General features: G+C 43.5%; 16 non-coding genes across 16 annotated transcripts; 10 read left to right on the top strand and 6 right to left on the bottom strand.

Annotated features, from left to right (window-relative positions):
- Positions 1 to 915: 915 nt before the first annotated feature.
- On the bottom strand, positions 916 to 988 carry trnar-ucg (transfer RNA arginine (anticodon UCG)). Its single transcript has one exon. It is a non-coding gene; the product is annotated as a tRNA-Arg (tRNA).
- A 1,185-nt stretch (positions 989 to 2,173) lies between these two features.
- Positions 2,174 to 2,247, top strand: trnan-guu (transfer RNA asparagine (anticodon GUU)). Its single transcript has one exon. It is a non-coding gene; the product is annotated as a tRNA-Asn (tRNA).
- A 1,525-nt stretch (positions 2,248 to 3,772) lies between these two features.
- trnas-uga (transfer RNA serine (anticodon UGA)) lies at positions 3,773 to 3,854 on the top strand. Its single transcript has one exon. It is a non-coding gene; the product is annotated as a tRNA-Ser (tRNA).
- A 1,532-nt stretch (positions 3,855 to 5,386) lies between these two features.
- Positions 5,387 to 5,459, bottom strand: trnar-ucg (transfer RNA arginine (anticodon UCG)). The gene has a single exon. It is a non-coding gene; the product is annotated as a tRNA-Arg (tRNA).
- Positions 5,460 to 6,644: 1,185 nt separating this feature from the next.
- On the top strand, positions 6,645 to 6,718 carry trnan-guu (transfer RNA asparagine (anticodon GUU)). The gene has a single exon. It is a non-coding gene; the product is annotated as a tRNA-Asn (tRNA).
- A 1,525-nt stretch (positions 6,719 to 8,243) lies between these two features.
- Positions 8,244 to 8,325, top strand: trnas-uga (transfer RNA serine (anticodon UGA)). Its single transcript has one exon. It is a non-coding gene; the product is annotated as a tRNA-Ser (tRNA).
- Positions 8,326 to 9,857: 1,532 nt separating this feature from the next.
- On the bottom strand, positions 9,858 to 9,930 carry trnar-ucg (transfer RNA arginine (anticodon UCG)). The gene has a single exon. It is a non-coding gene; the product is annotated as a tRNA-Arg (tRNA).
- Positions 9,931 to 11,115: 1,185 nt separating this feature from the next.
- trnan-guu (transfer RNA asparagine (anticodon GUU)) lies at positions 11,116 to 11,189 on the top strand. Its single transcript has one exon. It is a non-coding gene; the product is annotated as a tRNA-Asn (tRNA).
- Positions 11,190 to 12,714: 1,525 nt separating this feature from the next.
- trnas-uga (transfer RNA serine (anticodon UGA)) lies at positions 12,715 to 12,796 on the top strand. Its single transcript has one exon. It is a non-coding gene; the product is annotated as a tRNA-Ser (tRNA).
- A 1,532-nt stretch (positions 12,797 to 14,328) lies between these two features.
- Positions 14,329 to 14,401, bottom strand: trnar-ucg (transfer RNA arginine (anticodon UCG)). The gene has a single exon. It is a non-coding gene; the product is annotated as a tRNA-Arg (tRNA).
- Positions 14,402 to 15,586: 1,185 nt separating this feature from the next.
- On the top strand, positions 15,587 to 15,660 carry trnan-guu (transfer RNA asparagine (anticodon GUU)). The gene has a single exon. It is a non-coding gene; the product is annotated as a tRNA-Asn (tRNA).
- A 1,525-nt stretch (positions 15,661 to 17,185) lies between these two features.
- trnas-uga (transfer RNA serine (anticodon UGA)) lies at positions 17,186 to 17,267 on the top strand. The gene has a single exon. It is a non-coding gene; the product is annotated as a tRNA-Ser (tRNA).
- Positions 17,268 to 18,799: 1,532 nt separating this feature from the next.
- On the bottom strand, positions 18,800 to 18,872 carry trnar-ucg (transfer RNA arginine (anticodon UCG)). The gene has a single exon. It is a non-coding gene; the product is annotated as a tRNA-Arg (tRNA).
- Positions 18,873 to 20,057: 1,185 nt separating this feature from the next.
- trnan-guu (transfer RNA asparagine (anticodon GUU)) lies at positions 20,058 to 20,131 on the top strand. The gene has a single exon. It is a non-coding gene; the product is annotated as a tRNA-Asn (tRNA).
- Positions 20,132 to 21,656: 1,525 nt separating this feature from the next.
- trnas-uga (transfer RNA serine (anticodon UGA)) lies at positions 21,657 to 21,738 on the top strand. The gene has a single exon. It is a non-coding gene; the product is annotated as a tRNA-Ser (tRNA).
- A 1,532-nt stretch (positions 21,739 to 23,270) lies between these two features.
- On the bottom strand, positions 23,271 to 23,343 carry trnar-ucg (transfer RNA arginine (anticodon UCG)). The gene has a single exon. It is a non-coding gene; the product is annotated as a tRNA-Arg (tRNA).
- Positions 23,344 to 26,069: the final 2,726 nt, after the last annotated feature.

The following is a 26,069-nucleotide window of genomic DNA, read 5'->3' as shown; positions in this document are numbered from 1 at the left end:
TCTAACTCACTACCTCAAATGGTGAAGGTCCACAAACATAAATGAAAAAAAAACCCTTGTTGTAGATGAGGTGCACAAAAAAGCAGCCCCTGATAGTGTATAACACATTTATACTATTGCAGAGACACATGTAACACATATATATATACTGTATATATATGAAACAGAAACAGGAATCACTTACTCACCTGAAGAATCTCTGTAGGAATATCTAGCATTTATCAATGGAAATAAAAGCTGCTTTAATACAGTGCATGTTCAAACTCAAACCCTCAGCTGCTGTTCTTGTTTGTTTTGTGACAAATTGCAACTGAGCATCGCATGAGCAGTTACGTACCCTTATCTGTTAGGGAATTTCAAGGGATGAGTTAGGTCAGAATGGGTAGGCTGCAAAACAACAAGTAAAGAGTTATTCCAAGATGAAACGTTGTGGCGGTTTTCTTATCTTTTCAGCATGGACTAAACTTTTACGCGTTCCTTATATGCTATATATGTATATATTAGCACCAATGTCGTTCTTAAAAACTAACATGAAATTGTCAGGGACATTCAGCTATATACAAAGAAGAGACAGACAAAGTAATAATTCTATATTAACGTGGCCTACATATTGACGCAATGATCAAACTAACTGACATGTTCTGATTCAGATCCCCTGCAGTTCATGCTAATTAGAACAATAGCAATGCTGAGTCCTCCCCACCCTACTGAGCACAAACTCAGCTGCTCTCCAGTTCTGTTCTGCATGTTTTTTCATTGCAATTGAGCTCGGAGCTGGAGATGATCTCCATACAGTACTGTGTTAACTAGCCCACACTTGCGTGCTAATTTACTGGTTGTGGCAAATGTTTTTCTCTAGTTCATTTACATGAAGGCAACCTGTTATCGAGGAACCTGAGAGGTTTAAAAGCCTCACGAGCCAGGCAGGACTCGAACCTACAATCTTCTGATCCGAAGTCAGACGCGTTATCCATTACGCCACTGGCCCACGTGACATGCACTTGCACTCCACCACAGAGAGCTCTACACTGCTACTAGTAGTACACTTCCCCATCTAAATTTTCAAAGCAAGAAACTTGTGTTTCCTACTATTTTTAACAGGTTTAAAATATCATCTCCTTAAAACAGAAAAAGTGTTGATGTGTCGTGCTGAAATTCAGATTGATTTTGAATTCAAAGAAAAAACGTTTACTTCCAAAACACCGTGAAATTGTCACATCTTGCAGACAATAGGTGTATTCCATGTTGAAAAGAGAAGAAAGAAAACCATGGAGCCTTTTACAGGTGTGAGGCTTCTTCAGGTGTGAGAAGACCTCACGGCCGAAACGTTGTGTTTCCTTTCTTCTCTTTTCAGCATGCAATAAACCTATTACTTGTTCCTTTGCAGCCGAGGCATGTTAACGTAGCTCCCCAGCTGAACATCTTGCAGACTCTACTTCTCTCCTGTAGAAGTAAAGCAGGGCTTGCTGGGTGAGCTTTTGCTCCGGTAAATTAGGTCACGTGTCATGTTCAATCACTTCTAAACACAACATTTGCTGGTGCTAGCTTTCCCCATGAAAAGAGACATTTCCCTTACAGTACATGACATATCGTTTTTTTTCTATCAATAAGTATAGAAATAAAACAAAAGAAAAAACGGTGTCGCCAAAGAATGCCCAGCTCTGTCGCCTTGGGGAGGTGTCAAGGGCATTGAGCTCCTTGGACATGAAAAGTGCCAGATAAATGCCATTTCTCATCATTTCTCTTGGCGTCAGTTCTGCTATTAAATGGGACGGAGGCAAGGGGCTCAGAGAGCAGGTTAAGTGCACACCGAACGCAGATGTGTCCAAGTGTCTGTAAAAGCGCGGTGCTCCGCTGGCGCTGTTTCCTAGTGGCTTAAAGTGCCTGCCTGGAAAGCAGGCGATCCTGGGTCTGGATACCAGCGGTGCCTCTCTCTGTGTCTTGTTGTGCCGAATGTATCATTTCAGACAAACATGCACAGCTTGGTTCAGTTTAATACAAGAATTAATTTCCTTTCTGGAAGAACTTGTTTTTGAAGAAATCCATACAGCTTGTGAAAGATGAAATCCATTTCTTGGTTGTCAGTGGAAAAATATCGCCGGCTGCAAGAAGCGCAAGTGATTGTTTTCCTTGACCATAAACCTGCAAATGTAGGGAGCACAAAAGGCCATCAGTCTCTGTGGCGCAATCGGTTAGCGCGTTCGGCTGTTAACCGAAAGATTGGTGGTTCAAGCCCACCCGGGGACGCATGTCTCAGTTTTTCCAATGTAAACATCATCACCGCTAAAGAAGATGGCGCAGAAGGCTCCACAGCCGAAACGTGGTGCTTCTTTTCTTCTCTTTTCAGCATGGAGTAAACCTTTGCTTGATCCTTTGCAGCCTACGCATGCTGACGCAGCTACCTTTCTCTTAACGCGCCTCAATCATTATTCACCAAAACGATCAGCAGAATATGTCGCCTTTGTGGTGATGTCACTCCTCTGCTTCACAAATGTCCTTAGTGACGGGCCATTTCTTTCGGCCATTTTTCCGGAGCGGTTATTGATTGCTCCATCATTTCCCTCATGCTTTCCATCACTAGATTGAAAAAAAAAAACAGAAACAGGACGACAGGACGACAATCAAATTGCAAAAACTCATCAAAGCACTCGATAGAGTATTTGAATCCACAAGTAGCTACGAGCAACTTTGTCCTGGCTTGCATGAAAGTCGGAAAATGTCAAAAAGAAAAAGATGGTGGCTTTTTCATATTCGTTCTTTTATTTTTAGTTCGTTGGCTCTTCTGTCCATTGTCCTCCTGCCTGGCTCTTGACCTGTGACTGTCTGAACGCACACAGTAGACTTTCAGGCGGGGGATTTGTCCTGAGCCTCTGTGAAAGACCCACCCACCCCCATAAATAACTGCTCTAGAAACACATGAATGCAAAACTAAACCACAGCTTAAAGAGGAGCTCCAACTCAGTGCCATACTAATGTAAACGAAGTAATACTAAGACATGCTCTTATGGATTTGTCTTACCTTGAGATATGTAATTGGATTTCAGGATTAACTTCCACATTCAATGTACTGGTGATTGTTTGCCTGGTCAGTACCTGGGTGGGAGACCTCCAGCGAACAATTAAGCTTGCTGCTGGAAGTGGTGTTAAGAGACTCTTAGGATCTTCCAGAGGTGTCTGTCCAATAGCACTAGTTGCCTTAGAGCTGGCTCAAACATTGCTCAAGAGTATACCTTTCACAGATGCGCAAAGATGAATGATGGGGGTGCACGCTTCAAGGAGCCTTCCAACTGTAGGGACTGATTAGAGACGATCCGTAGCGTGTGTTCGTTTCCATAAAGGCCCCGTGTCTCAACGGTAGGACGGAGTCAAATACTGCCTCGACACGTAACAGCATTATATTAAACCGCAGGACTTGAGGGCTGTTTTGTTTGAATGTTCAAGGCATTCGTAAGAGCGTAGGTCAAGGGCCATTCGTGCATCTCCTGTAACTCGAGTAAAAATGCTATTCAAAGTGCAGTGACTGAAATCGTCGTCCACATTTCTCCGTTGTTGATTTCTTTCTGTCTAAGAAAGTTCTATTTTCATGTCCGAACGGGGAGACTTTATCATTCCAACTTGAAGCCACCCTTAAGTACTCTGAGGTGTGTGTGTCTGCTTGCACTTTTGGCGTAAAAGGTTTCTTAAACGGAGAGCGAACTTGAAAAAAGTTGCCGCCGCCGCCTCGCACTCCCTGTTCGACTGTAGCAAGAAGGCAGCGGGCGCAGCGCTTGCTGTAGTCGTGGCCGAGTGGTTAAGGCGACTGACTTGAAATCCGTTGGGGTCTCCCCGCGCAGGTTCAAATCCTGCCGACTACGGCGTTCTTTGCATTTGGTCGTGTGCGTGTGTGAAAAAGGACCAGTGCCGTTTTGTTTTCGCTGGGGCCTTTAACACTCTAAATCGCCTGGACCCGCTGCCTTGGAAATCGATTCTTCAGCACCCACGAGTGACGCTTTGCGGCTGGACGCAGATAATGATGCTTTTTCTGCAACCAGCTTTCCAGCAGCTCCGTACTGAACCCGTTCTCCATTGCAACATAGCGGAGGCTCGTCACGTCTATAGCAAGGCTGTGTAGGACCGCATACGCCACAGTGACTTTTACACAGACCACATGAAAGGCAAGCAAAATACAGTTTTAAAATTCCAAACACTCACAAGGTCAGAGGAACAGCGATGACCTGAACAGATCTGTTACAGAAGTCTAGGTTGACCTTTTTAGAGCTGTAATTGTATTTTTGTTTAATAGAAGATCAAATCCACTCCCATGTACCAGCACCTTACAGTTTATTGATGTTAATTGTGTTTAAGTAATAAGATTGCTAACGCTGTTGGACTTTAGCTGGTGTTTTTTAGAACAAATTGCTTACTCTTCTGTAAGGAATATGCAGTACGCGCCTTTGTCAGTCATTGCTCACCATACCTGTAACTTTCTTATCTAACTCACTACCTCAAATGGTGAAGGTCCACAAACATAAATGAAAAAAAAAACCCTTGTTGTAGATGAGGTGCACAAAAAAGCAGCCCCTGATAGTGTATAACACATTTATACTATTGCAGAGACACATGTAACACATATATATATACTGTATATATATGAAACAGAAACAGGAATCACTTACTCACCTGAAGAATCTCTGTAGGAATATCTAGCATTTATCAATGGAAATAAAAGCTGCTTTAATACAGTGCATGTTCAAACTCAAACCCTCAGCTGCTGTTCTTGTTTGTTTTGTGACAAATTGCAACTGAGCATCGCATGAGCAGTTACGTACCCTTATCTGTTAGGGAATTTCAAGGGATGAGTTAGGTCAGAATGGGTAGGCTGCAAAACAACAAGTAAAGAGTTATTCCAAGATGAAACGTTGTGGCGGTTTTCTTATCTTTTCAGCATGGACTAAACTTTTACGCGTTCCTTATATGCTATATATGTATATATTAGCACCAATGTCGTTCTTAAAAACTAACATGAAATTGTCAGGGACATTCAGCTATATACAAAGAAGAGACAGACAAAGTAATAATTCTATATTAACGTGGCCTACATATTGACGCAATGATCAAACTAACTGACATGTTCTGATTCAGATCCCCTGCAGTTCATGCTAATTAGAACAATAGCAATGCTGAGTCCTCCCCACCCTACTGAGCACAAACTCAGCTGCTCTCCAGTTCTGTTCTGCATGTTTTTTCATTGCAATTGAGCTCGGAGCTGGAGATGATCTCCATACAGTACTGTGTTAACTAGCCCGCACTTGCGTGCTAATTTACTGGTTGTGGCAAATGTTTTTCTCTAGTTCATTTACATGAAGGCAACCTGTTATCGAGGAACCTGAGAGGTTTAAAAGCCTCACGAGCCAGGCAGGACTCGAACCTACAATCTTCTGATCCGAAGTCAGACGCGTTATCCATTACGCCACTGGCCCACGTGACATGCACTTGCACTCCACCACAGAGAGCTCTACACTGCTACTAGTAGTACACTTCCCCATCTAAATTTTCAAAGCAAGAAATTTGTGTTTCCTACTATTTTTAACAGGTTTAAAATATCATCTCCTTAAAACAGAAAAAGTGTTGATGTGTCGTGCTGAAATTCAGATTGATTTTGAATTCAAAGAAAAAACGTTTACTTCCAAAACACCGTGAAATTGTCACATCTTGCAGACAATAGGTGTATTCCATGTTGAAAAGAGAAGAAAGAAAACCATGGAGCCTTTTACAGGTGTGAGGCTTCTTCAGGTGTGAGAAGACCTCACGGCCGAAACGTTGTGTTTCCTTTCTTCTCTTTTCAGCATGCAATAAACCTATTACTTGTTCCTTTGCAGCCGAGGCATGTTAACGTAGCTCCACAGCTGAACATCTTGCAGACTCTACTTCTCTCCTGTAGAAGTAAAGCAGGGCTTGCTGGGTGAGCTTTTGCTCCGGTAAATTAGGTCACGTGTCATGTTCAATCACTTCTAAACACAACATTTGCTGGTGCTAGCTTTCCCCATGAAAAGAGACATTTCCCTTACAGTACATGACATATCGTTTTTTTTCTATCAATAAGTATAGAAATAAAACAAAAGAAAAAACGGTGTCGCCAAAGAATGCCCAGCTCTGTCGCCTTGGGGAGGTGTCAAGGGCATTGAGCTCCTTGGACATGAAAAGTGCCAGATAAATGCCATTTCTCATCATTTCTCTTGGCGTCAGTTCTGCTATTAAATGGGACGGAGGCAAGGGGCTCAGAGAGCAGGTTAAGTGCACACCGAACGCAGATGTGTCCAAGTGTCTGTAAAAGCGCGGTGCTCCGCTGGCGCTGTTTCCTAGTGGCTTAAAGTGCCTGCCTGGAAAGCAGGCGATCCTGGGTCTGGATACCAGCGGTGCCTCTCTCTGTGTCTTGTTGTGCCGAATGTATCATTTCAGACAAACATGCACAGCTTGGTTCAGTTTAATACAAGAATTAATTTCCTTTCTGGAAGAACTTGTTTTTGAAGAAATCCATACAGCTTGTGAAAGATGAAATCCATTTCTTGGTTGTCAGTGGAAAAATATCGCCGGCTGCAAGAAGCGCAAGTGATTGTTTTCCTTGACCATAAACCTGCAAATGTAGGGAGCACAAAAGGCCATCAGTCTCTGTGGCGCAATCGGTTAGCGCGTTCGGCTGTTAACCGAAAGGTTGGTGGTTCAAGCCCACCCGGGGACGCATGTCTCAGTTTTTCCAATGTAAACATCATCACCGCTAAAGAAGATGGCGCAGAAGGCTCCACAGCCGAAACGTGGTGCTTCTTTTCTTCTCTTTTCAGCATGGAGTAAACCTTTGCTTGATCCTTTGCAGCCTACGCATGCTGACGCAGCTACCTTTCTCTTAACGCGCCTCAATCATTATTCACCAAAACGATCAGCAGAATATGTCGCCTTTGTGGTGATGTCACTCCTCTGCTTCACAAATGTCCTTAGTGACGGGCCATTTCTTTCGGCCATTTTTCCGGAGCGGTTATTGATTGCTCCATCATTTCCCTCATGCTTTCCATCACTAGATTGAAAAAAAAAAACAGAAACAGGACGACAGGACGACAATCAAATTGCAAAAACTCATCAAAGCACTCGATAGAGTATTTGAATCCACAAGTAGCTACGAGCAACTTTGTCCTGGCTTGCATGAAAGTCGGAAAATGTCAAAAAGAAAAAGATGGTGGCTTTTTCATATTTGTTCTTTTATTTTTAGTTCGTTGGCTCTTCTGTCCATTGTCCTCCTGCCTGGCTCTTGACCTGTGACTGTCTGAACGCACACAGTAGACTTTCAGGCGGGGGATTTGTCCTGAGCCTCTGTGAAAGATCCACCCACCCCCATAAATAACTGCTCTAGAAACACATGAATGCAAAACTAAACCACAGCTTAAAGAGGAGCTCCAACTCAGTGCCATACTAATGTAAACGAAGTAATACTAAGACATGCTCTTATGGATTTGTCTTACCTTGAGATATGTAATTGGATTTCAGGATTAACTTCCACATTCAATGTACTGGTGATTGTTTGCCTGGTCAGTACCTGGGTGGGAGACCTCCAGCGAACAATTAAGCTTGCTGCTGGAAGTGGTGTTAAGAGACTCTTAGGATCTTCCAGAGGTGTCTGTCCAATAGCACTAGTTGCCTTAGAGCTGGCTCAAACATTGCTCAAGAGTATACCTTTCACAGATGCGCAAAGATGAATGATGGGGGTGCACGCTTCAAGGAGCCTTCCAACTGTAGGGACTGATTAGAGACGATCCGTAGCGTGTGTTCGTTTCCATAAAGGCCCCGTGTCTCAACGGTAGGACGGAGTCAAATACTGCCTCGACACGTAACAGCATTATATTAAACCGCAGGACTTGAGGGCTGTTTTGTTTGAATGTTCAAGGCATTCGTAAGAGCGTAGGTCAAGGGCCATTCGTGCATCTCCTGTAACTCGAGTAAAAATGCTATTCAAAGTGCAGTGACTGAAATCGTCGTCCACATTTCTCCGTTGTTGATTTCTTTCTGTCTAAGAAAGTTCTATTTTCATGTCCGAACGGGGAGACTTTATCATTCCAACTTGAAGCCACCCTTAAGTACTCTGAGGTGTGTGTGTCTGCTTGCACTTTTGGCGTAAAAGGTTTCTTAAACGGAGAGCGAACTTGAAAAAAGTTGCCGCCGCCGCCTCGCACTCCCTGTTCGACTGTAGCAAGAAGGCAGCGGGCGCAGCGCTTGCTGTAGTCGTGGCCGAGTGGTTAAGGCGACGGACTTGAAATCCGTTGGGGTCTCCCCGCGCAGGTTCAAATCCTGCCGACTACGGCGTTCTTTGCATTTGGTCGCGTGCGTGTGTGAAAAAGGACCAGCGCCGTTTTGTTTTCGCTGGGGCCTTTAACACTCTAAATCGCCTGGACCCGCTGCCTTGGAAATCGATTCTTCAGCACCCACGAGTGACGCTTTGCGGCTGGACGCAGATAATGATGCTTTTTCTGCAACCAGCTTTCCAGCAGCTCCGTACTGAACCCGTTCTCCATTGCAACATAGCGGAGGCTCGTCACGTCTATAGCAAGGCTGTGTAGGACCGCATACGCCACAGTGACTTTTACACAGACCACATGAAAGGCAAGCAAAATACAGTTTTAAAATTCCAAACACTCACAAGGTCAGAGGAACAGCGATGACCTGAACAGATCTGTTACAGAAGTCTAGGTTGACCTTTTTAGAGCTGTAATTGTATTTTTGTTTAATAGAAGATCAAATCCACTCCCATGTACCAGCACCTTACAGTTTATTGATGTTAATTGTGTTTAAGTAATAAGATTGCTAACGCTGTTGGACTTTAGCTGGTGTTTTTTAGAACAAATTGCTTACTCTTCTGTAAGGAATATGCAGTACGCGCCTTTGTCAGTCATTGCTCACCATACCTGTAACTTTCTTATCTAACTCACTACCTCAAATGGTGAAGGTCCACAAACATAAATGAAAAAAAAAACCCTTGTTGTAGATGAGGTGCACAAAAAAGCAGCCCCTGATAGTGTATAACACATTTATACTATTGCAGAGACACATGTAACACATATATATATACTGTATATATATGAAACAGAAACAGGAATCACTTACTCACCTGAAGAATCTCTGTAGGAATATCTAGCATTTATCAATGGAAATAAAAGCTGCTTTAATACAGTGCATGTTCAAACTCAAACCCTCAGCTGCTGTTCTTGTTTGTTTTGTGACAAATTGCAACTGAGCATCGCATGAGCAGTTACGTACCCTTATCTGTTAGGGAATTTCAAGGGATGAGTTAGGTCAGAATGGGTAGGCTGCAAAACAACAAGTAAAGAGTTATTCCAAGATGAAACGTTGTGGCGGTTTTCTTATCTTTTCAGCATGGACTAAACTTTTACGCGTTCCTTATATGCTATATATGTATATATTAGCACCAATGTCGTTCTTAAAAACTAACATGAAATTGTCAGGGACATTCAGCTATATACAAAGAAGAGACAGACAAAGTAATAATTCTATATTAACGTGGCCTACATATTGACGCAATGATCAAACTAACTGACATGTTCTGATTCAGATCCCCTGCAGTTCATGCTAATTAGAACAATAGCAATGCTGAGTCCTCCCCACCCTACTGAGCACAAACTCAGCTGCTCTCCAGTTCTGTTCTGCATGTTTTTTCATTGCAATTGAGCTCGGAGCTGGAGATGATCTCCATACAGTACTGTGTTAACTAGCCCGCACTTGCGTGCTAATTTACTGGTTGTGGCAAATGTTTTTCTCTAGTTCATTTACATGAAGGCAACCTGTTATCGAGGAACCTGAGAGGTTTAAAAGCCTCACGAGCCAGGCAGGACTCGAACCTACAATCTTCTGATCCGAAGTCAGACGCGTTATCCATTACGCCACTGGCCCACGTGACACGCACTTGCACTCCACCACAGAGAGCTCTACACTGCTACTAGTAGTACACTTCCCCATCTAAATTTTCAAAGCAAGAAACTTGTGTTTCCTACTATTTTTAACAGGTTTAAAATATCATCTCCTTAAAACAGAAAAAGTGTTGATGTGTCGTGCTGAAATTCAGATTGATTTTGAATTCAAAGAAAAAACGTTTACTTCCAAAACACCGTGAAATTGTCACATCTTGCAGACAATAGGTGTATTCCATGTTGAAAAGAGAAGAAAGAAAACCATGGAGCCTTTTACAGGTGTGAGGCTTCTTCAGGTGTGAGAAGACCTCACGGCCGAAACGTTGTGTTTCCTTTCTTCTCTTTTCAGCATGCAATAAACCTATTACTTGTTCCTTTGCAGCCGAGGCATGTTAACGTAGCTCCACAGCTGAACATCTTGCAGACTCTACTTCTCTCCTGTAGAAGTAAAGCAGGGCTTGCTGGGTGAGCTTTTGCTCCGGTAAATTAGGTCACGTGTCATGTTCAATCACTTCTAAACACAACATTTGCTGGTGCTAGCTTTCCCCATGAAAAGAGACATTTCCCTTACAGTACATGACATATCGTTTTTTTTCTATCAATAAGTATAGAAATAAAACAAAAGAAAAAACGGTGTCGCCAAAGAATGCCCAGCTCTGTCGCCTTGGGGAGGTGTCAAGGGCATTGAGCTCCTTGGACATGAAAAGTGCCAGATAAATGCCATTTCTCATCATTTCTTTTGGCGTCAGTTCTGCTATTAAATGGGACGGAGGCAAGGGGCTCAGAGAGCAGGTTAAGTGCACACCGAACGCAGATGTGTCCAAGTGTCTGTAAAAGCGCGGTGCTCCGCTGGCGCTGTTTCTTAGTGGCTTAAAGTGCCTGCCTGGAAAGCAGGCGATCCTGGGTCTGGATACCAGCGGTGCCTCTCTCTGTGTCTTGTTGTGCCGAATGTATCATTTCAGACAAACATGCACAGCTTGGTTCAGTTTAATACAAGAATTAATTTCCTTTCTGGAAGAACTTGTTTTTGAAGAAATCCATACAGCTTGTGAAAGATGAAATCCATTTCTTGGTTGTCAGTGGAAAAATATCGCCGGCTGCAAGAAGCGCAAGTGATTGTTTTCCTTGACCATAAACCTGCAAATGTAGGGAGCACAAAAGGCCATCAGTCTCTGTGGCGCAATCGGTTAGCGCGTTCGGCTGTTAACCGAAAGGTTGGTGGTTCAAGCCCACCCGGGGACGCATGTCTCAGTTTTTCCAATGTAAACATCATCACCGCTAAAGAAGATGGCGCAGAAGGCTCCACAGCCGAAACGTGGTGCTTCTTTTCTTCTCTTTTCAGCATGGAGTAAACCTTTGCTTGATCCTTTGCAGCCTACGCATGCTGACGCAGCTACCTTTCTCTTAACGCGCCTCAATCATTATTCACCAAAACGATCAGCAGAATATGTCGCCTTTGTGGTGATGTCACTCCTCTGCTTCACAAATGTCCTTAGTGACGGGCCATTTCTTTCGGCCATTTTTCCGGAGCGGTTATTGATTGCTCCATCATTTCCCTCATGCTTTCCATCACTAGATTGAAAAAAAAAAACAGAAACAGGACGACAGGACGACAATCAAATTGCAAAAACTCATCAAAGCACTCGATAGAGTATTTGAATCCACAAGTAGCTACGAGCAACTTTGTCCTGGCTTGCATGAAAGTCGGAAAATGTCAAAAAGAAAAAGATGGTGGCTTTTTCATATTCGTTCTTTTATTTTTAGTTCGTTGGCTCTTCTGTCCATTGTCCTCCTGCCTGGCTCTTGACCTGTGACTGTCTGAACGCACACAGTAGACTTTCAGGCGGGGGATTTGTCCTGAGCCTCTGTGAAAGACCCACCCACCCCCATAAATAACTGCTCCAGAAACACATGAATGCAAAACTAAACCACAGCTTAAAGAGGAGCTCCAACTCAGTGCCATACTAATGTAAACGAAGTAATACTAAGACATGCTCTTATGGATTTGTCTTACCTTGAGATATGTAATTGGATTTCAGGATTAACTTCCACATTCAATGTACTGGTGATTGTTTGCCTGGTCAGTACCTGGGTGGGAGACCTCCAGCGAACAATTAAGCTTGCTGCTGGAAGTGGTGTTAAGAGACTCTTAGGATCTTCCAGAGGTGTCTGTCCAATAGCACTAGTTGCCTTAGAGCTGGCTCAAACATTGCTCAAGAGTATACCTTTCACAGATGCGCAAAGATGAATGATGGGGGTGCACGCTTCAAGGAGCCTTCCAACTGTAGGGACTGATTAGAGACGATCCGTAGCGTGTGTTCGTTTCCATAAAGGCCCCGTGTCTCAACGGTAGGACGGAGTCAAATACTGCCTCGACACGTAACAGCATTATATTAAACCGCAGGACTTGAGGGCTGTTTTGTTTGAATGTTCAAGGCATTCGTAAGAGCGTAGGTCAAGGGCCATTCGTGCATCTCCTGTAACTCGAGTAAAAATGCTATTCAAAGTGCAGTGACTGAAATCGTCGTCCACATTTCTCCGTTGTTGATTTCTTTCTGTCTAAGAAAGTTCTATTTTCATGTCCGAACGGGGAGACTTTATCATTCCAACTTGAAGCCACCCTTAAGTACTCTGAGGTGTGTGTGTCTGCTTGCACTTTTGGCGTAAAAGGTTTCTTAAACGGAGAGCGAACTTGAAAAAAGTTGCCGCCGCCGCCTCGCACTCCCTGTTCGACTGTAGCAAGAAGGCAGCGGGCGCAGCGCTTGCTGTAGTCGTGGCCGAGTGGTTAAGGCGACGGACTTGAAATCCGTTGGGGTCTCCCCGCGCAGGTTCAAATCCTGCCGACTACGGCGTTCTTTGCATTTGGTCGCGTGCGTGTGTGAAAAAGGACCAGCGCCGTTTTGTTTTCGCTGGGGCCTTTAACACTCTAAATCGCCTGGACCCGCTGCCTTGGAAATCGATTCTTCAGCACCCACGAGTGACGCTTTGCGGCTGGACGCAGATAATGATGCTTTTTCTGCAACCAGCTTTCCAGCAGCTCCGTACTGAACCCGTTCTCCATTGCAACATAGCGGAGGCTCGTCACGTCTATAGCAAGGCTGTGTAGGACCGCATACGCCACAGTGACTTTTACACAGACCACATGAAAGGCAAGCAAAATACAGTTTTAAAATTCCAAACACTCACAAGGTCAGAGGAACAGCGATGACCTGAACAGATCTGTTACAGAAGTCTAGGTTGACCTTTTTAGAGCTGTAATTGTATTTTTGTTTAATAGAAGATCAAATCCACTCCCATGTACCAGCACCTTACAGTTTATTGATGTTAATTGTGTTTAAGTAATAAGATTGCTAACGCTGTTGGACTTTAGCTGGTGTTTTTTAGAACAAATTGCTTACTCTTCTGTAAGGAATATGCAGTACGCGCCTTTGTCAGTCATTGCTCACCATACCTGTAACTTTCTTATCTAACTCACTACCTCAAATGGTGAAGGTCCACAAACATAAATGAAAAAAAAAACCCTTGTTGTAGATGAGGTGCACAAAAAAGCAGCCCCTGATAGTGTATAACACATTTATACTATTGCAGAGACACATGTAACACATATATATATACTGTATATATATGAAACAGAAACAGGAATCACTTACTCACCTGAAGAATCTCTGTAGGAATATCTAGCATTTATCAATGGAAATAAAAGCTGCTTTAATACAGTGCATGTTCAAACTCAAACCCTCAGCTGCTGTTCTTGTTTGTTTTGTGACAAATTGCAACTGAGCATCGCATGAGCAGTTACGTACCCTTATCTGTTAGGGAATTTCAAGGGATGAGTTAGGTCAGAATGGGTAGGCTGCAAAACAACAAGTAAAGAGTTATTCCAAGATGAAACGTTGTGGCGGTTTTCTTATCTTTTCAGCATGGACTAAACTTTTACGCGTTCCTTATATGCTATATATGTATATATTAGCACCAATGTCGTTCTTAAAAACTAACATGAAATTGTCAGGGACATTCAGCTATATACAAAGAAGAGACAGACAAAGTAATAATTCTATATTAACGTGGCCTACATATTGACGCAATGATCAAACTAACTGACATGTTCTGATTCAGATCCCCTGCAGTTCATGCTAATTAGAACAATAGCAATGCTGAGTCCTCCCCACCCTACTGAGCACAAACTCAGCTGCTCTCCAGTTCTGTTCTGCATGTTTTTTCATTGCAATTGAGCTCGGAGCTGGAGATGATCTCCATACAGTACTGTGTTAACTAGCCCGCACTTGCGTGCTAATTTACTGGTTGTGGCAAATGTTTTTCTCTAGTTCATTTACATGAAGGCAACCTGTTATCGAGGAACCTGAGAGGTTTAAAAGCCTCACGAGCCAGGCAGGACTCGAACCTACAATCTTCTGATCCGAAGTCAGACGCGTTATCCATTACGCCACTGGCCCACGTGACACGCACTTGCACTCCACCACAGAGAGCTCTACACTGCTACTAGTAGTACACTTCCCCATCTAAATTTTCAAAGCAAGAAACTTGTGTTTCCTACTATTTTTAACAGGTTTAAAATATCATCTCCTTAAAACAGAAAAAGTGTTGATGTGTCGTGCTGAAATTCAGATTGATTTTGAATTCAAAGAAAAAACGTTTACTTCCAAAACACCGTGAAATTGTCACATCTTGCAGACAATAGGTGTATTCCATGTTGAAAAGAGAAGAAAGAAAACCATGGAGCCTTTTACAGGTGTGAGGCTTCTTCAGGTGTGAGAAGACCTCACGGCCGAAACGTTGTGTTTCCTTTCTTCTCTTTTCAGCATGCAATAAACCTATTACTTGTTCCTTTGCAGCCGAGGCATGTTAACGTAGCTCCACAGCTGAACATCTTGCAGACTCTACTTCTCTCCTGTAGAAGTAAAGCAGGGCTTGCTGGGTGAGCTTTTGCTCCGGTAAATTAGGTCACGTGTCATGTTCAATCACTTCTAAACACAACATTTGCTGGTGCTAGCTTTCCCCATGAAAAGAGACATTTCCCTTACAGTACATGACATATCGTTTTTTTTCTATCAATAAGTATAGAAATAAAACAAAAGAAAAAACGGTGTCGCCAAAGAATGCCCAGCTCTGTCGCCTTGGGGAGGTGTCAAGGGCATTGAGCTCCTTGGACATGAAAAGTGCCAGATAAATGCCATTTCTCATCATTTCTCTTGGCGTCAGTTCTGCTATTAAATGGGACGGAGGCAAGGGGCTCAGAGAGCAGGTTAAGTGCACACCGAACGCAGATGTGTCCAAGTGTCTGTAAAAGCGCGGTGCTCCGCTGGCGCTGTTTCTTAGTGGCTTAAAGTGCCTGCCTGGAAAGCAGGCGATCCTGGGTCTGGATACCAGCGGTGCCTCTCTCTGTGTCTTGTTGTGCCGAATGTATCATTTCAGACAAACATGCACAGCTTGGTTCAGTTTAATACAAGAATTAATTTCCTTTCTGGAAGAACTTGTTTTTGAAGAAATCCATACAGCTTGTGAAAGATGAAATCCATTTCTTGGTTGTCAGTGGAAAAATATCGCCGGCTGCAAGAAGCGCAAGTGATTGTTTTCCTTGACCATAAACCTGCAAATGTAGGGGGCACAAAAGGCCATCAGTCTCTGTGGCGCAATCGGTTAGCGCGTTCGGCTGTTAACCAAAAGGTTGGTGGTTCAAGCCCACCCGGGGACGCATGTCTCAGTTTTTCCAATGTAAACATCATCACCGCTAAAGAAGATGGCGCAGAAGGCTCCACAGCCGAAACGTGGTGCTTCTTTTCTTCTCTTTTCAGCATGGAGTAAACCTTTGCTTGATCCTTTGCAGCCTACGCATGCTGACGCAGCTACCTTTCTCTTAACGCGCCTCAATCATTATTCACCAAAACGATCAGCAGAATATGTCGCCTTTGTGGTGATGTCACTCCTCTGCTTCACAAATGTCCTTAGTGACGGGCCATTTCTTTCGGCCATTTTTCCGGAGCGGTTATTGATTGCTCCATCATTTCCCTCATGCTTTCCATCACTAGATTGAAAAAAAAAAACAGAAACAGGACGACAGGACGACAATCAAATTGCAAAAACTCATCAAAGCACTCGATAGAGTATTTGAATCCACAAGTAGCTACGAGCAACTTTGTCCTGGCTTGCATGAAAGTCGGAAAATGTCAAAAAGAAAAAGATGGTGGCTTTTTCATATTCGTTCTTTTATTTTTAGTTCGTTGGCTCTTCTGTCCATTGTCCTCCTGCCTGGCTCTTGACCTGTGACTGTCTGAACGCACACAGTAGACTTTCAGGCGGGGGATTTGTCCTGAGCCTCTGTGAAAGACCCACCCACCCCCATAAATAACTGCTCCAGAAACACATGAATGCAAAACTAAACCACAGCTTAAAGAGGAGCTCCAACTCAGTGCCATACTAATGTAAACGAAGTAATACTAAGACATGCTCTTATGGATTTGTCTTACCTTGAGATATGTAATTGGATTTCAGGATTAACTTCCACATTCAATGTACTGGTGATTGTTTGCCTGGTCAGTACCTGGGTGGGAGACCTCCAGCGAACAATTAAGCTTGCTGCTGGAAGTGGTGTTAAGAGACTCTTAGGATCTTCCAGAGGTGTCTGTCCAATAGCACTAGTTGCCTTAGAGCTGGCTCAAACATTGCTCAAGAGTATACCTTTCACAGATGCGCAAAGATGAATGATGGGGGTGCACGCTTCAAGGAGCCTTCCAACTGTAGGGACTGATTAGAGACGATCCGTAGCGTGTGTTCGTTTCCATAAAGGGCCCGTGTCTCAACGGTAGGACGGAGTCAAATACTGCCTCGACACGTAACAGCATTATATTAAACCGCAGGACTTGAGGGCTGTTTTGTTTGAATGTTCAAGGCATTCGTAAGAGCGTAGGTCAAGGGCCATTCGTGCATCTCCTGTAACTCGAGTAAAAATGCTATTCAAAGTGCAGTGACTGAAATCGTCGTCCACATTTCTCCGTTGTTGATTTCTTTCTGTCTAAGAAAGTTCTATTTTCATGTCCGAACGGGGAGACTTTATCATTCCAACTTGAAGCCACCCTTAAGTACTCTGAGGTGTGTGTGTCTGCTTGCACTTTTGGCGTAAAAGGTTTCTTAAACGGAGAGCGAACTTGAAAAAAGTTGCCGCCGCCGCCTCGCACTCCCTGTTCGACTGTAGCAAGAAGGCAGCGGGCACAGCGCTTGCTGTAGTCGTGGCCGAGTGGTTAAGGTGACGGACTTGAAATCCGTTGGGGTCTCCCCGCGCAGGTTCAAATCCTGCCGACTACGGCGTTCTTTGCATTTGGTCGCGTGCGTGTGTGAAAAAGGACCAGCGCCGTTTTGTTTTCGCTGGGGCCTTTAACACTCTAAATCGCCTGGACCCGCTGCCTTGGAAATCGATTCTTCAGCACCCACGAGTGACGCTTTGCGGCTGGACGCAGATAATGATGCTTTTTCTGCAACCAGCTTTCCAGCAGCTCCGTACTGAACCCGTTCTCCATTGCAACATAGCGGAGGCTCGTCACGTCTATAGCAAGGCTGTGTAGGACCGCATACGCCACAGTGACTTTTACACAGACCACATGAAAGGCAAGCAAAATACAGTTTTAAAATTCCAAACACTCACAAGGTCAGAGGAACAGCGATGACCTGAACAGATCTGTTACAGAAGTCTAGGTTGACCTTTTTAGAGCTGTAATTGTATTTTTGTTTAATAGAAGATCAAATCCACTCCCATGTACCAGCACCTTACAGTTTATTGATGTTAATTGTGTTTAAGTAATAAGATTGCTAACGCTGTTGGACTTTAGCTGGTGTTTTTTAGAACAAATTGCTTACTCTTCTGTAAGGAATATGCAGTACGCGCCTTTGTCAGTCATTGCTCACCATACCTGTAACTTTCTTATCTAACTCACTACCTCAAATGGTGAAGGTCCACAAACATAAATGAAAAAAAAAACCCTTGTTGTAGATGAGGTGCACAAAAAAGCAGCCCCTGATAGTGTATAACACATTTATACTATTGCAGAGACACATGTAACACATATATATATACTGTATATATATGAAACAGAAACAGGAATCACTTACTCACCTGAAGAATCTCTGTAGGAATATCTAGCATTTATCAATGGAAATAAAAGCTGCTTTAATACAGTGCATGTTCAAACTCAAACCCTCAGCTGCTGTTCTTGTTTGTTTTGTGACAAATTGCAACTGAGCATCGCATGAGCAGTTACGTACCCTTATCTGTTAGGGAATTTCAAGGGATGAGTTAGGTCAGAATGGGTAGGCTGCAAAACAACAAGTAAAGAGTTATTCCAAGATGAAACGTTGTGGCGGTTTTCTTATCTTTTCAGCATGGACTAAACTTTTACGCGTTCCTTATATGCTATATATGTATATATTAGCACCAATGTCGTTCTTAAAAACTAACATGAAATTGTCAGGGACATTCAGCTATATACAAAGAAGAGACAGACAAAGTAATAATTCTATATTAACGTGGCCTACATATTGACGCAATGATCAAACTAACTGACATGTTCTGATTCAGATCCCCTGCAGTTCATGCTAATTAGAACAATAGCAATGCTGAGTCCTCCCCACCCTACTGAGCACAAACTCAGCTGCTCTCCAGTTCTGTTCTGCATGTTTTTTCATTGCAATTGAGCTCGGAGCTGGAGATGATCTCCATACAGTACTGTGTTAACTAGCCCGCACTTGCGTGCTAATTTACTGGTTGTGGCAAATGTTTTTCTCTAGTTCATTTACATGAAGGCAACCTGTTATCGAGGAACCTGAGAGGTTTAAAAGCCTCACGAGCCAGGCAGGACTCGAACCTACAATCTTCTGATCCGAAGTCAGACGCGTTATCCATTACGCCACTGGCCCACGTGACACGCACTTGCACTCCACCACAGAGAGCTCTACACTGCTACTAGTAGTACACTTCCCCATCTAAATTTTCAAAGCAAGAAACTTGTGTTTCCTACTATTTTTAACAGGTTTAAAATATCATCTCCTTAAAACAGAAAAAGTGTTGATGTGTCGTGCTGAAATTCAGATTGATTTTGAATTCAAAGAAAAAACGTTTACTTCCAAAACACCGTGAAATTGTCACATCTTGCAGACAATAGGTGTATTCCATGTTGAAAAGAGAAGAAAGAAAACCATGGAGCCTTTTACAGGTGTGAGGCTTCTTCAGGTGTGAGAAGACCTCACGGCCGAAACGTTGTGTTTCCTTTCTTCTCTTTTCAGCATGCAATAAACCTATTACTTGTTCCTTTGCAGCCGAGGCATGTTAACGTAGCTCCACAGCTGAACATCTTGCAGACTCTACTTCTCTCCTGTAGAAGTAAAGCAGGGCTTGCTGGGTGAGCTTTTGCTCCGGTAAATTAGGTCACGTGTCATGTTCAATCACTTCTAAACACAACATTTGCTGGTGCTAGCTTTCCCCATGAAAAGAGACATTTCCCTTACAGTACATGACATATCGTTTTTTTTCTATCAATAAGTATAGAAATAAAACAAAAGAAAAAACGGTGTCGCCAAAGAATGCCCAGCTCTGTCGCCTTGGGGAGGTGTCAAGGGCATTGAGCTCCTTGGACATGAAAAGTGCCAGATAAATGCCATTTCTCATCATTTCTCTTGGCGTCAGTTCTGCTATTAAATGGGACGGAGGCAAGGGGCTCAGAGAGCAGGTTAAGTGCACACCGAACGCAGATGTGTCCAAGTGTCTGTAAAAGCGCGGTGCTCCGCTGGCGCTGTTTCTTAGTGGCTTAAAGTGCCTGCCTGGAAAGCAGGCGATCCTGGGTCTGGATACCAGCGGTGCCTCTCTCTGTGTCTTGTTGTGCCGAATGTATCATTTCAGACAAACATGCACAGCTTGGTTCAGTTTAATACAAGAATTAATTTCCTTTCTGGAAGAACTTGTTTTTGAAGAAATCCATACAGCTTGTGAAAGATGAAATCCATTTCTTGGTTGTCAGTGGAAAAATATCGCCGGCTGCAAGAAGCGCAAGTGATTGTTTTCCTTGACCATAAACCTGCAAATGTAGGGGGCACAAAAGGCCATCAGTCTCTGTGGCGCAATCGGTTAGCGCGTTCGGCTGTTAACCAAAAGGTTGGTGGTTCAAGCCCACCCGGGGACGCATGTCTCAGTTTTTCCAATGTAAACATCATCACCGCTAAAGAAGATGGCGCAGAAGGCTCCACAGCCGAAACGTGGTGCTTCTTTTCTTCTCTTTTCAGCATGGAGTAAACCTTTGCTTGATCCTTTGCAGCCTACGCATGCTGACGCAGCTACCTTTCTCTTAACGCGCCTCAATCATTATTCACCAAAACGATCAGCAGAATATGTCGCCTTTGTGGTGATGTCACTCCTCTGCTTCACAAATGTCCTTAGTGACGGGCCATTTCTTTCGGCCATTTTTCCGGAGCGGTTATTGATTGCTCCATCATTTCCCTCATGCTTTCCATCACTAGATTGAAAAAAAAAAACAGAAACAGGACGACAGGACGACAATCAAATTGCAAAAACTCATCAAAGCACTCGATAGAGTATTTGAATCCACAAGTAGCTACGAGCAACTTTGTCCTGGCTTGCATGAAAGTCGGAAAATGTCAAAAAGAAAAAGATGGTGGCTTTTTCATATTCGTTCTTTTATTTTTAGTTCGTTGGCTCTTCTGTCCATTGTCCTCCTGCCTGGCTCTTGACCTGTGACTGTCTGAACGCACACAGTAGACTTTCAGGCGGGGGATTTGTCCTGAGCCTCTGTGAAAGACCCACCCACCCCCATAAATAACTGCTCCAGAAACACATGAATGCAAAACTAAACCACAGCTTAAAGAGGAGCTCCAACTCAGTGCCATACTAATGTAAACGAAGTAATACTAAGACATGCTCTTATGGATTTGTCTTACCTTGAGATATGTAATTGGATTTCAGGATTAACTTCCACATTCAATGTACTGGTGATTGTTTGCCTGGTCAGTACCTGGGTGGGAGACCTCCAGCGAACAATTAAGCTTGCTGCTGGAAGTGGTGTTAAGAGACTCTTAGGATCTTCCAGAGGTGTCTGTCCAATAGCACTAGTTGCCTTAGAGCTGGCTCAAACATTGCTCAAGAGTATACCTTTCACAGATGCGCAAAGATGAATGATGGGGGTGCACGCTTCAAGGAGCCTTCCAACTGTAGGGACTGATTAGAGACGATCCGTAGCGTGTGTTCGTTTCCATAAAGGGCCCGTGTCTCAACGGTAGGACGGAGTCAAATACTGCCTCGACACGTAACAGCATTATATTAAACCGCAGGACTTGAGGGCTGTTTTGTTTGAATGTTCAAGGCATTCGTAAGAGCGTAGGTCAAGGGCCATTCGTGCATCTCCTGTAACTCGAGTAAAAATGCTATTCAAAGTGCAGTGACTGAAATCGTCGTCCACATTTCTCCGTTGTTGATTTCTTTCTGTCTAAGAAAGTTCTATTTTCATGTCCGAACGGGGAGACTTTATCATTCCAACTTGAAGCCACCCTTAAGTACTCTGAGGTGTGTGTGTCTGCTTGCACTTTTGGCGTAAAAGGTTTCTTAAACGGAGAGCGAACTTGAAAAAAGTTGCCGCCGCCGCCTCGCACTCCCTGTTCGACTGTAGCAAGAAGGCAGCGGGCGCAGCGCTTGCTGTAGTCGTGGCCGAGTGGTTAAGGTGACGGACTTGAAATCCGTTGGGGTCTCCCCGCGCAGGTTCAAATCCTGCCGACTACGGCGTTCTTTGCATTTGGTCGCGTGCGTGTGTGAAAAAGGACCAGCGCCGTTTTGTTTTCGCTGGGGCCTTTAACACTCTAAATCGCCTGGACCCGCTGCCTTGGAAATCGATTCTTCAGCACCCACGAGTGACGCTTTGCGGCTGGACGCAGATAATGATGCTTTTTCTGCAACCAGCTTTCCAGCAGCTCCGTACTGAACCCGTTCTCCATTGCAACATAGCGGAGGCTCGTCACGTCTATAGCAAGGCTGTGTAGGACCGCATACGCCACAGTGACTTTTACACAGACCACATGAAAGGCAAGCAAAATACAGTTTTAAAATTCCAAACACTCACAAGGTCAGAGGAACAGCGATGACCTGAACAGATCTGTTACAGAAGTCTAGGTTGACCTTTTTAGAGCTGTAATTGTATTTTTGTTTAATAGAAGATCAAATCCACTCCCATGTACCAGCACCTTACAGTTTATTGATGTTAATTGTGTTTAAGTAATAAGATTGCTAACGCTGTTGGACTTTAGCTGGTGTTTTTTAGAACAAATTGCTTACTCTTCTGTAAGGAATATGCAGTACGCGCCTTTGTCAGTCATTGCTCACCATACCTGTAACTTTCTTATCTAACTCACTACCTCAAATGGTGAAGGTCCACAAACATAAATGAAAAAAAAAACCCTTGTTGTAGATGAGGTGCACAAAAAAGCAGCCCCTGATAGTGTATAACACATTTATACTATTGCAGAGACACATGTAACACATATATATATACTGTATATATATGAAACAGAAACAGGAATCACTTACTCACCTGAAGAATCTCTGTAGGAATATCTAGCATTTATCAATGGAAATAAAAGCTGCTTTAATACAGTGCATGTTCAAACTCAAACCCTCAGCTGCTGTTCTTGTTTGTTTTGTGACAAATTGCAACTGAGCATCGCATGAGCAGTTACGTACCCTTATCTGTTAGGGAATTTCAAGGGATGAGTTAGGTCAGAATGGGTAGGCTGCAAAACAACAAGTAAAGAGTTATTCCAAGATGAAACGTTGTGGCGGTTTTCTTATCTTTTCAGCATGGACTAAACTTTTACGCGTTCCTTATATGCTATATATGTATATATTAGCACCAATGTCGTTCTTAAAAACTAACATGAAATTGTCAGGGACATTCAGCTATATACAAAGAAGAGACAGACAAAGTAATAATTCTATATTAACGTGGCCTACATATTGACGCAATGATCAAACTAACTGACATGTTCTGATTCAGATCCCCTGCAGTTCATGCTAATTAGAACAATAGCAATGCTGAGTCCTCCCCACCCTACTGAGCACAAACTCAGCTGCTCTCCAGTTCTGTTCTGCATGTTTTTTCATTGCAATTGAGCTCGGAGCTGGAGATGATCTCCATACAGTACTGTGTTAACTAGCCCGCACTTGCGTGCTAATTTACTGGTTGTGGCAAATGTTTTTCTCTAGTTCATTTACATGAAGGCAACCTGTTATCGAGGAACCTGAGAGGTTTAAAAGCCTCACGAGCCAGGCAGGACTCGAACCTACAATCTTCTGATCCGAAGTCAGACGCGTTATCCATTACGCCACTGGCCCACGTGACACGCACTTGCACTCCACCACAGAGAGCTCTACACTGCTACTAGTAGTACACTTCCCCATCTAAATTTTCAAAGCAAGAAACTTGTGTTTCCTACTATTTTTAACAGGTTTAAAATATCATCTCCTTAAAACAGAAAAAGTGTTGATGTGTCGTGCTGAAATTCAGATTGATTTTGAATTCAAAGAAAAAACGTTTACTTCCAAAACACCGTGAAATTGTCACATCTTGCAGACAATAGGTGTATTCCATGTTGAAAAGAGAAGAAAGAAAACCATGGAGCCTTTTACAGGTGTGAGGCTTCTTCAGGTGTGAGAAGACCTCACGGCCGAAACGTTGTGTTTCCTTTCTTCTCTTTTCAGCATGTAATAAACCTATTACTTGTTCCTTTGCAGCCGAGGCATGTTAACGTAGCTCCCCAGCTGAACATCTTGCAGACTCTACTTCTCTCCTGTAGAAGTAAAGCAGGGCTTGCTGGGTGAGCTTTTGCTGCGGTAAATTAGGTCACGTGTCATGTTCAATCACTTCTAAACACAACATTTGCTGGTGCTAGCTTTCCCCATGAAAAGAGACATTTCCCTTACAGTACATGACATATCGTTTTTTTTCTATCAATAAGTATAGAAATAAAACAAAAGAAAAAACGGTGTCGCCAAAGAATGCCCAGCTCTGTCGCCTTGGGGAGGTGTCAAGGGCATTGAGCTCCTTGGACATGAAAAGTGCCAGATAAATGCCATTTCTCATCATTTCTCTTGGCGTCAGTTCTGCTATTAAATGGGACGGAGGCAAGGGGCTCAGAGAGCAGGTTAAGTGCACACCGAACGCAGATGTGTCCAAGTGTCTGTAAAAGCGCGGTGCTCCGCTGGCGCTGTTTCCTAGTGGCTTAAAGTGCCTACCTGGAAAGCAGGCGATCCTGGGTCTGGATACCAGCGGTGCCTCTCTCTGTGTCTTGTTGTGCCGAATGTATCATTTCAGATAAACATGCACAGCTTGGTTCAGTTTAATACAAGAATTAATTTCCTTTCTGGAAGAACTTGTTTTTGAAGAAATCCATACAGCTTGTGAAAGATGAAATCCATTTCTTGGTTGTCAATGGAAAAATATCGCCGGCTGCAAGAAGCGCAAGTGATTGTTTTCCTTGACCATAAACCTGCAAATGTAGGAAGCACAAAAGGCCATCAGTCTCTGTGGCGCAATGGGTTGCGAGTTCGGCTGTTAACCGGAAGGTTGGTGGTTCAAGCCCACCCAGGGACGCGTGTCTCAGTTTTTCAAATGTAAACATCATCACCGCTAAAGAAGATGGCGCAGAAGGCTCCACAGCCGAAACGTGGTGCTTCTTTTCTTCTCTTTTCAGCATGGAGTAAACCTTTGCTTGATCCTTTGCAGCCTACGCATGCTGACGCAGCTACCTTTCTCTTAACGCGCCTCAATCATTATTCACCAAAACGATCAGCAGAATATGTCGCCTTTGTGGTGATGTCACTCCTCTGCTTCACAAATGTCCTAAGTGACGGGCCATTTCTTTCGGCCATTTTTCCGGAGCGGTTATTGATTGCTCCATCATTTCCCTCATGCTTTCCATCACTAGATTGAAAAAAAAACAGAAACAGGACGACAGGACGACAATCAAATTGCAAAAACTCATCAAAGCACTCGATAGAGTATTTGAATCCACAAGTAGCTACGAGCAACTTTGTCCTGACTTGCATGAAAGTCGGAAAATGTCAAAAAGAAAAAGATGGTGGCTTTTTCATATTCGTTCTTTTATTTTTAGTTCGTTGGCTCTTCTGTCCATTGTCCTCCTGCCTGGCTCTTGACCTGTGACTGTCTGAACGCACACAGTAGACTTTCAGGCGGGGGATTTGTCCTGAGCCTCTGTGAAAGACCCACCCACCCCCATAAATAACTGTTCTTTCTACGACCGACCAATGCACCACGAGTGCCCCTTTCGGTCTACCAATCACGTACCACAGTATTGCGCGTCATCGTGTGTCACAATTTGCAAGGACGTAGGCAATTACCCGCTGTACGTGTCTGTGCCGCGCACTTTGAATGGCTCCATCTGTTTGTCATTTTTAAGCTATTTTTTTGAGCACGCACGAAAATTCTTTTCTCCATATCTTCGCAATGGAAACACAGAACGCCTTCAAACCAAATGCATTTTAAAGACTATGACTTATGAAAATTTTCACACTCTCTACATCAAACTATCAGTGAGCCAATTATCTTTTTTTAAACCTCCGGTTTTTCAATGATGCATAATTACGCACTAACTGTAACCTGGTGGACCACTCTATACACACGTTCACAATGTGAGAAAGACTGCTCAATACGGTTTTGTGCGAAAAACCTGTATATCACCATAGGAAGCAGAACAGTGCAGTCTCCAATTCCCCAGACTGTAAGCATGGGACCAAAGCTTTGTTTGATTTCTGAAACCCTTTGTTTGTATCCTGTTTTCATTCAGGTAAGGGTCAACTATATACACAATACTGCTGACAGCAGGAAAATTAAGAATATTCTTTACTCAGCAGCATATTAAAAACAGCTCCCATGATGTACCAACCGATTTTTTACACAGGAGGCTGACACAGCTTTGCGTTCTGAATCTCTTTTTCTCGTGCTTTTATTTAATGTGGCACTATGCACTGGGATAGGGGAATGCTGTTCAGAAGACAATAGCATTCAAACCACAGCACCCACAATGCTGCAAGTAAGTGTT

This window comes from Atractosteus spatula, unplaced genomic scaffold (assembly GCF_055471065.1).
Source record: "Atractosteus spatula isolate fAtrSpa1 unplaced genomic scaffold, fAtrSpa1.hap1 Scaffold_9, whole genome shotgun sequence".
Taxonomy (NCBI): Eukaryota; Metazoa; Chordata; class Actinopteri; order Semionotiformes; family Lepisosteidae; genus Atractosteus; species Atractosteus spatula.
Note: the sequence above shows the minus strand (reverse complement) of the source record. Positions and strands in the feature narration are given on the sequence as shown.